The sequence below is a fragment of the Lepus europaeus genome, chromosome Y (genome assembly GCF_033115175.1).
Source record: "Lepus europaeus isolate LE1 chromosome Y, mLepTim1.pri, whole genome shotgun sequence".
NCBI classification, from domain to species: domain Eukaryota; kingdom Metazoa; phylum Chordata; class Mammalia; order Lagomorpha; family Leporidae; genus Lepus; species Lepus europaeus.
In genome coordinates this window covers 15,750,788-15,759,313 of record NC_084851.1, presented here as the reverse complement: position 1 = coordinate 15,759,313, position 8,526 = coordinate 15,750,788, and positions in this window count along the sequence as shown.

Here is an 8,526-nt window from a genome sequence, read left to right as displayed (position 1 = left end):
GGTGATGGTGATGGTGATGATGATGTTGATAATGATGGTAGTGGTGATGATGATGATGAAGGTGTTTATGATGGTAGTGGTGGTGATGATGATGGTGATGATGGTGGTGATCATGACGATGATGGTGATGATGATAGTGGTGGTGATGATAATGATGAACTCTATCAATTACTGCATGTGTTACACATGTTGCAAAGCCTAATTCAATGCTCACAGTAACCTTATGGTTTAGATGCTACATCTAGAAAGAGGAGCAACTTGCTCAGCATCTTCCAGTAGGAGGCAGGGAGAGATCCTAACCTGGCCTTGTCAGCATTGAGTCTCAGCCCAATAAACACATGGGCAGGGCAGGGTAGGGGAACAGATTCCTGGCCTGAGCACCGGGAGGCTTCTGCAGCAGAGTACTCCAGGCCAGCCCTGCTTGGCAGCACCAGCTTTTGGGCCTGTGAGGAGGAGCAGTTGGCCTCACAGCCATGGTAGATGACTATACAGCTTCACTGGGCATGAGAAAGGCAGGGCTGTGACCATGGGCAACAAGAGACCAAGGCTAAAGCAAGCATCCCAGGAGCTCTGCCATCAACTGGCAGTGATTGATGTGGCATGGTCATCTTGGTCCATCTGGCTTTGTCTGTAGCTCTAACAGCTCTTTCATATTGGTGGTAATGAAACAAGTTGAAAATTTAAAACAATGAGAAAGGAATATCATCAAGCAAACTGACAATGACAACAAACAAGGCCTTTTGCTTATAACCACAGTAGTAATGGGAACTCAATTTACACACACACACCTGACCTTCTACAACTAAAAAAAAACAGGCAATAATCACAGGAAATCATGGCTTTACTGGGTAACAGGAGCATGGTGCAGTGATCTCTAAGAGGAAGGAGAGAAGTAAGGGGGCCCTGGGGTGCCAGCTTACTTCCAGATGAGAGTTTCCAGGACACAGGAGAGAAGGGAGCTCAGGCAGAAAGCAGGGCTCCCCTCAAGCTGCAGGCAGAGCTGAGAACACACAGACCTGGGGGAATCTAGCAGGAGCAGGACAGAGCAGCAGGGTGTCAGAGGCTGAAGGTCAGTCAGAGTGGGTGCTGCAGAGCTGTGCTCTCAGGCAGAGGCTGGGTGTGGACCAGCCCAGGCATGAGAGGGAGCTCCTCAAGCTTTGGGGACAAGCTGCTGGGAAGGGTTCCCAACTACCAGAGGACCTGCTGTGGTTGACATTCACCCCAGCCAGTCAGGGGCCCTCCCATAGCCCACAGTACTGAAGAGGCTGCTTGAAGGAGGATTTGTCAGTGGGCTTGACCAAAGGATGCTCTGTTCCCACCTGACAAAGCAGAAAAGCCTCAAAACTACCAAACCATGGGGCTGGTGTTGTGGTGCAGTTGTTGAAGCTGCTGCCCACAACTCCAGCATCTCATAGGGGTTCCAGGTCCTGTCCCTTCTGCTCTACTTCCATTCCAGCTCACTGCTGATGGCCTGGGAAGGCAGGGAAAGATGGCCCAAGTATTTGGGCCACTGCCACCCACATGGAAAACCTCGATGAAGCCATTGGTTCCTGGCTTTGTTCTGGCCCATCCTTGGCCATTGCAGTCATCTAGGGAGTGACTGATGGATGGAAGATTTCTGTCTCTAGGTCTGTCTGTGCAACTCTTTCAAATAAATAAATACAAATCTTTACTAAAAAAATACATCAAAATCTGCCCTGGGAGCATGACTGCATCTCACACAAAGTTCAAGCTATGGAAAATGAAAGAAATCCATTACCCAACATGAGATGCACAACAATCTTTTTAATTATCAGCCATGCACAGAAACAAGAAAATGTGACCCAGAACGGATGGACTGGAACAGACCTGGACAGGATGCAGTTGCTGAAGTGAGTGGCAGGACACTAGTGCAGCCAGCGAGCAAGCCCTGTGTGTGCTGGAGAAGGCATAGGAAGAACAGGCACTCAGGTGGAGCTCCTCTGTCAGGGATGACAGGGGCCAAATCAGACATCAAGACATGAAAAGTGCAATGCCTGGGATGTAGATGTGTCTAGCAGCCAGTCAGGGAAACAGAGCAGAATACGAACATTACAGAGCTCTCTGAACAGCAGAGAAGGTACAGAAACTCCAAAATGTGATCCAGTGGGGAGTGGGAAGGAGAGAAGGTGGAGGAGGAAGAAAGACAGCTAAAATTTATTCAAGGAAGTATTGTTCAAACATTTCTGAAAATGATAAAAACTAATAATGCACAGGCAAGAAACTTGATCAGTGCAAGCACAAGGAAGATTATAAAACTAGGCTATGACCTTCAAGTCTCATCCCTGTTCCTGGTTCCAGCTTCCTGCTAATGTGCACGCAGGCAGGCAGCAAGTGATGGCTCAGAAAGCTGGGTCACTGCCATGCATGAGAGAGACCTGGATGGAGGTCCTCGCTTCCAGTTTCTCCTTGTCTCAGTCCCAGCTACATGGGCATTTGGGCAGTGAACCAGTGGATGTGAGTCTCTGTCTCTCTGCTTAAAAAAAGTAGCCAGAGAGAAAGCAGAGGTTACGAAAATGAGAGGAAGAACACAAGACTTTTCACTGGAAACACTGAAAGCCAGAAGGAAGTGGAATCATATTTTTAAGGAACTGAAAGGAAAAAGCTGTCAACCCAGAATTCTGCACAACAGGGAAATGACTTTCAAAGGTGAAAGTGAGTGAACAACAGGGGTTGGTAAAGACCAGGAGATGGCGGAGCCTCAAACACTGCTGGTGAGGCTGTACCATGGGGCAGCTGCTGTGCACAGGAGACTGGCAGTCTCTCAGAGCTTCTGCTGAACCCAGCAACCCCATGGCCGAGCGGAAGACAGCCTAAGGTAACTGAAGAAACATTTCCTTGGGAAACTTGCACATGAATGTGTCCAGAACAGCTGAAGAATCGAAACCCTAATCCCCAGCAGCTGGGGAATGGACAGCACCCATCCAGTCATATGGTGGAATATGACTCAGACCTCAGAAAGACCGAGTCACAGTCAGCTGCAACACGGCAGATGATGACAGCAAGGCAGTAGGGCCACACAGCATGTGAGTCTAATGACAGGAAGTGCCAAGAATAGGCAGGACCATAGACAGAGGGCAGAACTGGGCTGCCCAGGATTGGGGAGTGAGTCGAGGAGGCCTGAGTGGCTGGAGAGCAGGCATGGCTGTGAGGTTTTCTTGTGCAGGTCACAAAAGTGTTCTAAACTAGACAGTGGTGGTGGTTGAACTGTACACAACTTCAAAGGATGAATTTTATAATTTAAAGTTGTATCACAACGAGACTGTTACATTTAAAAACTAAGGTGAGATGAAGACTTTAAAAAAGATTTATTTGGAAGGGGAGAGAGGGGAGGAAGGAGCAGAAGAAAGAGAGAGAGAGAGAGAATATCTTCCATCTCCTGGTTTACTTCCCTAATGTCCACGACAACCAGGGTTGGCCAGGTTGAAAATGGGAGCCTGGAACAGCACCTAGGGCTCTCACATGGGTGGCAGGGGTCCAGGCACCTGGCCCATCTTCTGCTGCCTTCCCAGGCCATTAGCAGAAAGCTGGGTTGGGATGGAGCAGCAGGGACTTGAATCAGTGCTCTGATTTGGGATGATGACATTGCAAGGAGCAGCTCAACCCGCAGCACCACAACACAGGACACAAAATAAAGACTTTTACAGACAGACACATGGAAGCTGGAAGTCTTCATCACAGACAGACAGTAGCTCAGGAAACATGAAAGGAACTGATTTAGCCAGGAGAAAAATCACAGTCAATTGGAACATATGGATTCCTCCAATGGAATGAGAAACATATAGGTTAATACAATGTTCCTTAAAATATCTTTAAGGCTATCTCTTTAAGGCTATCATCAGCTGTTTATAGCAAAAATAATTGAATGTGAGGTTTATAATGTAAGCAGAAATACAGTGTGTGGCAGCCTACTGGATAAAAGAGCACAGAGTTCTTGTTTAGACTTCTTATACCCCCAGAGTAGCTGTAGTGTCCCACATGGGACCCCAATGGCCGAGTGGTCACCTACAGGTGTAGGATGTAAACCCTAAAGCAAAAGCTAAAAATTGTGATATATAACAGGTCAGCAAAGGATAGGAAAGACAGTCATAGGAAACATTCAACTGGTCCAGAAAAAAAAAAAAACAGGAAGAAGAAGAGACAAAATGAACAAAGACCAGCACGGACAAGGAGAAAGCACCAGGAAGTTGCTGGATTTCAATCAAATTGTATTAGCAGTCATGTTGCATTTGCACAGTGTTAATTCCCCAGTAAAAAGGCACACAGGACAGAAAAAGCAAGACCCAGAAATGTGCTGTGTGCAATAAATTCACTTTGTGGTTTTAGTTATTGTTTTCTTTAAAGATTTAATTTATTTATTTGAAAGGCAGGGGAGAGAGAGAGAGAGAGAGAGAGAGAGAGAGACAGAGACAGAGACAGAGACAGAGACAGAGACAGAGACAGAGACATACAGAGAGAATCGATCTCCCATTCACTGGTTCACTTCCCAAATGGCTGAAATGGGCCAGGCTGATGCCTTGAGCCAGGAACTCCATCAGGGTCTCCTACATTGATGCAGGGGTTCCAAGCACCTGGGCCATTCTCGACTGCTTTCCCAGGCATGTTGGCAGGATGCTGGATCAGAGGTACAGCAGGGGCTGGTGTTGTGGCGCAGTGGGTTAAAGCCCTGGCCTGAAGCGCTGGCATCCCATATGTGTGCCGGGTTCTAGTCTCGGCTGCTCTTCTTCTGATCCAGCTCTCTGCTATGGCCTGGGATAGCAGTAGAAGATGGCCCAAGTCCTTGGGCCCCTCCACCCATGTGGAAGATCTGGAAGGAGCCACTGCGCCACAGCGCCAGCCCCTGCTGGGAGATCTGGAAGGAGCTTCTGGCTTTTGGCTTTGGACCGGTGCAGTTCCGGCCATTGTGGCCATCTGAGGCATGAACCAGTGGATGGAAGACCTCTCTCTCTGTCTCTACCTCTCTCTGTAACTCTTTCAAATCAATAAAATAAATCTTAAAAAAAAAGAAAGAGGTACAGCAGCTGGAACTCAAACCTGGGCTCTGATATGGATGAAGGCATCAGAGGTGGCAGCTTAACAACTGTGCCACAATGCTGACACCTTAACCCACTTGGAATCTAGACACAAATTGGTTTTAAGGTAAGGGATGGGATTCTTCATCATGTGCTACCTGAACAAAGCTGGGGTGTTGCAACACCTCAGGGGGACAGGTCCTTGGGGCATTCACAGACTGCCCCCAGGACTGTTGGTCTGTGGGACCCAGCATGAGGCTGAGGAGCTGGAAGGGGGTGGGTCCCAGGAGGGTTTGGGGTACAGCACGTGCATGCCTGGGGGTGGTGCTGTGGGCTGGAGATGAGACTCTGGAGGAGGGCCACTGGGCATGGGTGGCCCCTGGGGGACTGGACAGCAAAGGGGAAATGTGAGCCAGAGGCCCTGCGAGAGACAGAGCCATGCATGAAGCTGGCGGACGAGGAGGGGGTGAGGAGAGTCATGCTGGGGAGGGGGGCAGCGCGCTGATGCTAGGAACCTGCACTAGGCACCTGCTGGGTGACAGCCCTGAGCAGCTGACTCTGGGACAATTCAGAGAAGAGGGCTCAGAGCACGGCCTCCAGGATGCTGGAGCAGGTCTGTGCAGTCCCCACCTGCAGCGGGAGCCTCTGGAAAGCGGGGCTTCCCACACCCCCTCCCCTGCCACCTTGTGAGGCTTGCATGGAGTATCTCCATCTCTGCACACAACCCCCTCCATGGCTTCTGAGAAGCTGCAGGGATCCAGGGGAGAAATGACCCATGGGCAGGTATGGGGAGGAGACTCAGACAAGAAGAGCTGCAGTACCCATGGGCCCGCCGGTGCTGGGGTCCCTGACTCAACCTCTGCCCTCTGTGGCTGACACGGGGGTTCCCCCTGACATTTGCCAGAGCCCTGGGTGCTCAGTGCCACAGGGAGAATGCTAAAATCAGCAGGGGCCAGCGCTGTGGCACAGTGGGTTAAAGCCCCGGCCTGAAGTACTGGCATCCCATATAAGTGCTGATTCTAGTCCCAGTTGCTCCTCTTCCAGTCCAGCTCTCTGCTATGGTCTGGGAAAGCAATGAAAGGTGGCCCAAGAGCCTGGGCCCCTGCACCCATGTGGGAGACCCAGAGAAAGCTCCTGGCTCCTGGCTTCGGATCGGTGCAGCTCTGGCCATTGCAGCCAGCTGAGGAGTGAACCAGCGGATGGAAGACCTCTCTCTCTCTCGCTCGCTCTCTCTCTCTCTCTCTTCCTCTCTTTCTCTCAAATAAATAAAATAAATCTTAAAACAAAAACAAAAACAAAAAACAAAAAAACAAAAAACGGCAGCAGACGGAGCTCCAGGAGAACCTGCCTAGGAAAGGTCTCCTTCTTCCCCAGTGAGGCAGTAGGGCTATCGTGCCCATTGCACAGATGAGGAAAATGGAGGCTGATAGCGGTTGGTGGGATCTGAACCCCCGCCCAGCCTGTGCCTTCAGAACGTCTGTTGCCAGGAGGCACTCCAAGCATCACTGGAACAGTCAAGGTGACCGGTCAAACCTGGGGTAACTTCAGCATGTGGAGTTTCAACATCAATTCTCACAGCACTGGGTTATAACCAACAGAAGCAAACTGGAACCCGGGAGTCCATGGAAGGAACGAATGCAGGGAAGGGGAGGGTCTCCTTGTGGGGTGGGGGGTGGGATCTGCCCATTGGCAACTTTTAAAGGACAAGTGGGACCAGAACAGCACAGACAGCCCCTGGTTTCTGCTGCTTCCTGCCTGGATATTTCCTAAAACGATGATGCGACAGCACACCCATGTAACCACCCTGCAGGAGCCGGCCCACACGTCGTCCTAAAGCAGGCGCTGTGCTGTGGGCGACCCCTCAGCCTGACTGCAGGCGCAGGACCCACGGTGGGCGGGGCCGAACCCTGAGCAGGCAGCCGGGGGCGGGGCCAAGCCAGGAGAGGGAGTGGCGGTGGGCGGGGCCGGGCCTCGGCTCCCCAGTGCCCGGGGCCCTGGAGGCACCTGCAACTTGCTGGTGCTCTGAGCTCACAGTGGGTTCGCTGGGACGCACGCCCGTCAAGGAGCGCCTGCACTTCATTCAGGCAAACGTCATCAAAACTCAAACTTCACGGGTGGGAGTCTGGAGTGGAAAGACGGGCCGGTAATCCCAGAGACCTCGCCCACGAGGGTGACCCAGGGGGAAAGCCACCGCCCCAAGTGAGCAAAGTGAACTCGAGCAGGGACCGGAGAACCAGCAATCGTGTGCATCCGATCCATGGTGTCCCCACCCCAAGCGGCCATCCTGGACCCCCGAATGCAGGGACCGCGTGGAGGGGTCGGGCGGCCTGTGACCGCAGTGCTGGGGGTGCACAGCTCTGTGGAAGACACAGCAGCTGTTGCAGAACAGAGAGGGGCTCTGCAGCCGGGACGAGAGCCCAGGCTCTCAGGGGTGATGCTGCGGGTGCTGGGTGGAGCACGAGTGTGCTCTGTGGACCAGGGAGCTACAATGCACTGGCTCGAACTGCAATGTGGGTGCCTGTGGCAGTGTGGCCTGTTCTTGTTCCTGGAAACACGCCGAGACCTGGCTCCCCTTCCTCAGGCAGGTGTGGGTGCAGCCCTGGCACAGCCCCCCCACTCCCAGAGTCAGCCCCAAGGTCAGCGGCCGTAGATACCTTGGGGAAGGCCTAGAAGGGCTCCACAGACCGGGGCTGGAGCCGCTTCTGCTGGGCCACCAGCAAGGCCAAGCTCACTGCCCATGTTGGGAGGGGAGGCCACTGCTATGACCCACACTTGGTTCCAAGGCAGGGCTGACCTGTGCCCTGGCCCCAGGGTCTCAGGCCTCTGAATCCTTGTCTCCCCAGGCCAGGCCTTGCAGCGACGGCGCCCCCTTGTGTCCAGAGATAGAAGTGCAGCTCATCACCCCACCCTCACCCCAGAATTCCTTCTCGTTCCACCACCCCTTTCATTTCATCTTCGTTTTATTCTTGCATTTGCTCACTTGTTCTTTCAGGCACTCGCTGCATATGGGGTACCGACCTGACCCTTGGAAGCCCAAGGACTGGTTGCTCCCAAGCTTTAGCCACCAGGACCGCTCAGTCCAGTGGAGGAACAAGGTAGGTCCTGTGCTTCCTGGAGGAAAGGCATCACAGATTATCAAGGAAGGCTTCCAGGAGAAGGAGACCGTTTTGGGCTCCTTTCAGCTTTCTGATGCTGCCAGCCTTCAGTTCCCCAAAGCTCTGCCTGTCTGCCCTGTGGCTGGGGCACCACCATCCTCTTCTTCATAACCAAGCCATGACCATGGTGATGGCATCGGCCCATTGTTGGGGGCGGAGTCCTGACAGCCCAGTCACCTCTGAGGGTCCACCCCAAGCACCATCACGACAAACTACAGTCTTGGAGGGACGTTCTAAATCCCTCTGTGGGATACTGCAGCACTCAGGTGTTGGGATGTCCCCTAACAGTGAAGTCCCACTGCTCAGCCCTTGGGGATGCTCGGTGGACATGTGCTGCCTGC